This window comes from Macrotis lagotis, chromosome 2, assembly GCF_037893015.1.
Source record: "Macrotis lagotis isolate mMagLag1 chromosome 2, bilby.v1.9.chrom.fasta, whole genome shotgun sequence".
NCBI classification, from domain to species: domain Eukaryota; kingdom Metazoa; phylum Chordata; class Mammalia; order Peramelemorphia; family Peramelidae; genus Macrotis; species Macrotis lagotis.
In genome coordinates, this window is record NC_133659.1 from 128,568,378 (window position 1) to 128,573,121 (window position 4,744).

At 37.2% G+C, this 4,744-nt stretch overlaps 1 pseudogene; it reads right to left on the reverse strand.

Annotated features, from left to right (window-relative positions):
- LOC141511953 (alpha-enolase pseudogene) lies at positions 1 to 1,746 on the reverse strand (annotated as a pseudogene).
- Between the last annotated feature and the right edge of the window lie 2,998 nt (positions 1,747 to 4,744).

Here is a 4,744-nt window from a genome sequence, read left to right on the forward strand (position 1 = left end):
TCATGGAGCTTGCTTGTCCCCAGGGCTTCTGAAGTTCCTTCCAACAAATTTAGTCTTGCTACCCAGTTCTTCCTCAATTCTGAGAAGTTATATTTGGTCAGACACTCAAATCAGCACAGGGCACTAGTCTTGATCTGCCCAGTGCAGAAACCCATCACCAGGTTTGTGACGAAGGTATCTTCAGTCTCCCCAGAATGATGGGAAACCATTATTCTCTACACAATTAATATGGACCAGCTTTTTTTGCCTGGAGAGATACAGTCATAGAGCCAATCTGGTTCACTTTGAGTAGGAGGCAGTTGCAGACTTTCTTATTCACAGCCTTTTCAATGTGCTTGGGATTGGTCACTGTGAGATCATCCCCTACCATCTGGATGCCTGTGAAATTCTTCCAAGCTTCCCACTCATTCTGGTCAAAAGCATCTTTTTTTTTAATTTACTTTTATTAAAGATATTATTTGAGTTTTACAATTCCCCCCCCCCATCTTGCTTCCCTCCCCCCACCCCTCCATGGAAAGCACTCTGTTAGTCTTTACTTTGTTTCCATGTTGTACCTTGAGCCAAATTGGGTGTGATGAGAGAGAAACCATATCCTTAAAGAAGAGAAGTCTAAGAGGTAACAAGATCAGACAATAAGACATGTTTTTTTTTTCTAAATTAAAGGGAATAGTCCTTGAACTTTGTTCAAACTCCACAGCTCCCTATCTGGATACAGATGGCACTCTCCTTTGCAGACAGCCCAAAATTGTTCCCGTTGTTGCACTGATGGAATGAACGGGTCCTTCAAGGTTAAACATCACTCCCATGTTGCTGTTAGGATATACAGTGTTTTTCCTGGTTCTGCTCATCTCACTCAGCATCACTTCATGCAAATCCCTCCAGGCCTCCCTGAAATCCCATCCCTCCTGGTTTCTAATAGAACAATAGTGTTCCATGACATACATATACCACAGTTTGCTAAGCCATTCCCCAATTGAAGGACATTTACTTGATTTCCAATTCTTTGCCACTGCAAACAGGGCTGCTATAAATATTTTTGTACAAGTAATGTTTTTACCCTTTTTCATCATCTCTTCAGGATATAGACCCAGTAGTAGTATTCCTGGGTCAAAGGGTATGCACATTTTTGTCAAAGGCATCTTTAATACTTACCATTGGATAGTCCTTTTTGAAGGTCTTGTAGAGGTCCCCAAGCTCAGCAGGGAAGATGTATCTGTGGGGATCAGCAGGAGGCTTGAAGTCCAAGTCATATTTCTCAGATAAGATTTTGGAGGCAGCAACATCCATGCCAATTACAAGTCAGTATAGCCAGACTTACCAATGGCATTCTCTAGCCTTCTCTATTCTCCAGGATGTTAGGAGTGAAACCATCCTCATCCCCTTCATTGATGGCATCCTGGCCATATTTCTGCTTAATCATATTTTGGGGGTTGTGGTAGACCTGATCTCCAATGTTCATGGCTTCCTTGACGTTTTCTGTTTCAACAGGGAGGATCAGGAACTCTAAAGTTCATTCATGTTTCCATGTATGATCATGAAATTTCCTGCATTACCAGTGTTGCCATCTTGGGAGCTACTATTAATCATGTTGAAGGCTGGAACTGGCAGGATGACATCTTCATTGCCCACAAGGTTAGCAATATGACAGAACAAGGAAACACCTTACTCAGCAGCTCCAACCCTACAAACAGCCAGAAATAATCCCAATATGGCATCTGCACCAAATTTAGATTTATTCTCAACCATCTCTGTCATCAATTTGTCAATCTCTCCTGCTCCAAACTTTCAGTTTCTTGCTAGCCAGGGTTGGAGCAATAGTTTAATTGATGTGTTCAATCACCTTTCCCCCTTATAGAGGGTCTTATCATTGTCTTGGAACTCCAGGGCTTAATGGATGCTAGTAGAAATACCACTGGGCACAGAAACTCAGAAGAGACCTTGTTCAGTGTAGATGTCAACTTCAACAGAGGGATTTCCATGAGAGTCAAAGATCTCTCTTGCCTGGATCCTCAAAATAGACATGTTGAATTTCTGGATAGGGCTTCCTCCACTGGGTTCAGAGAACAGAAGCTGAGAGCACAACACATTATTTTTACTCTCTTCTCCCTAAACTCATATCCAGTCAGTTACCAAGTGTTATCAATTTTGCTGCTGCACTATACTCTCTGGTATCATCCTACTGTTATCTCCCCAGTAGATATAGTTACAACCCACTTGAGCTGTTAGAAAAATGAATGAAAGCACATTGTGTGATGATCAACCTCTCAGAAGTTCAGTGATGAAGAAAAACTCTAAAAGATAGGTGATGGAAAATGCTATCCACATCAAAAGAAAAAACTGTGGAGTCTGAATGCAGACCAAAGCATCCTGTTCTCTTTTTAATTCTTTTTTGTCCCCCCACTTAGTTTTAATTCTTCTTTCACAACATATATTATGTTAAACATTATTGCACATATATAACCTACATCAAATTACTCACAGTCATGGAGAGGGAAGAAAGGGAGTAGAAAAATGTGGATCTCAAAAGCTTATAAAAAGATGAATGTTGAAAACTATCTGTGCATGTAATTGAAAAAAATAAAATAAAATAACATTAAAAAAAAGAATGAAAGTATTGTAGTCAAAGAATTCAGATTTAAATCTTACCACTGACTGTCATTTTCCCTGTATGGCTGTGGGCAAGTCACTTTCTCTTTGTGGGTCCTAAGATGACCACAAATGGCCCTTCCAGATCAAATCTATGATCTTATGATCTATGATCCTGCTATCAGGTCTTCTTGTCTCCATTTTCTGACTACTCCAATCTATCCTTCTGACTACTACCAGATTTACTTTCCTTCTGTATATAAATCATTTTATTTCTCTGACTGAAATTACTCAAAAGTTCTCCATTGTCTATGAAATAAAATTCAAACTCCTTAGCATGTTATTTAAAATTCATCACTATTTGGAACCACTGGGTTCTCCATTCAATTCCTCTCAATCCACTCTGTAATATAGCTAAATGAAACTGTTCCTTGACTGTACCATCATTCCCTCCATACAAGCCAAGTATTCCCCTATCAATGTTCTTTTTCTTTTGTTTGAATTCATTTTTTAATTTTTAAAATTTATTTATATTTGAATTTTACAATTTTCCCCCAATCTCGCTTCCCTCCCCCCCCAAAGAAGGCAGTCTGATGGTCTTTACATTGTTTCCATTGATCAAAATTGAATGTGTTGAGAGAGAAATCATATCCTTAAGGAAAAAATAAAGTATAAGAGATAGCAAAATTAAATAATAAGATACTTTTTAAAAAAAAATAGTGGTAATAGTCTTTAGTCTTTGTTCAAACACCACAATTCTTTCTGTGGATACAGATAGTATTCTCCATCACAGATATACCCAAATTGTGCCTGATTGTTGCACTAATGAAATGAGCAAGTCTATTAAGATTGATCATCAACTCCATGTTGCTGTTATGGTATAAAATGTTCTTCTGGTTTTGCTCATCTCACTCAGCATCAGCTCATGCAAATCCTCCCAGGCTTCTCTGAATTCCCCTCTCTCCTGATTTCTAATAAAACAATATTGTTCCATAACTTACATATAGCACAATTTGCTCAACCATTCCCCAATTGAAGGACATTCACTCAATTTCCAGTTCTTTGACACCACAAAGCTTCTATGAATATTTTTGAACTAGTGATGTTTTTACCCTTTTTCATGATCTCTTCAGGGTATAGACACAGTAGTGGTATTGCTGTATCAAAAGGTATGCATATTTTTTGTTGCCCTTTGGGTGTAATTCCAAATTGCTCTCCAGAAAGGTTGGATGAGTTGACAGCTCCACCAACAATGTATTAGTGTCCCAGATTTCCCACATCCCTTCCAACATTGATCATTGTTCTTTCTGGTCATATTACTCAGTCTGAGAGGGGTGAGGTGGTACCTCAGAGATGCTTTAATTTGCATTTCTCTAATCAGTAAAGATTTAGAGTAATATTTCATATTACCATGGATCACTTTGATTTCATTATCTATAAATTACCTCTGCATATCTTTCAACCATTTGTCAATTAGGGAATGACTTGGTTTTTTTTTTTTATAAATTTGACTCAGTTCTCTATATATTTTAGAAATGAGTCCTTTGTCAGAAATGCTAGTTGTAAAAATTGTTTCCCAGTTTACTACATTTCTTTTGATCTTGGTTACAGTGGTTTTGTCTGTGCAAAAGCTTTTTAATTTAATATAATCAAAATCATCTAGTTTGTTTATAATGATATTTTCCATCTCTTCCTTGGTCATAAACTGTTCCCTTTTCATAGATCTGACAGGTAAACTATTCCTTGATCTTCTAGTTTGCTTATAATATTGTTTTTTATGTCAAAAATCCTGTACCCATTTTGATTTTATCAATATAGGATGTGAGATATTGGTCTAAACCAATTTCTGCCATATTAACTTTCAATTTTCCCAACAGTTTTTGTTGAAGAGAGAGTTTTTAGCCCAAAAGCTGAGCTTTTGGGGTTTATCAAACAGCACATTACTATAATCATTTCCTACTATCTCTTTTGTACCTAGTCAATTCCACTGATCCACCACTCTATTTCTTAGCCAATGTCAGTTAGTTTTGATGACTGATGCTTTATTATATAATGTTAGATCTGGTAACGTTAAGCCACCTTCTTTTGTACTTTTTTCATTAAATTCCTGGAAATTCTTGACTTTTTATTTCTCCGTATGAATTTATTTATAATTTTT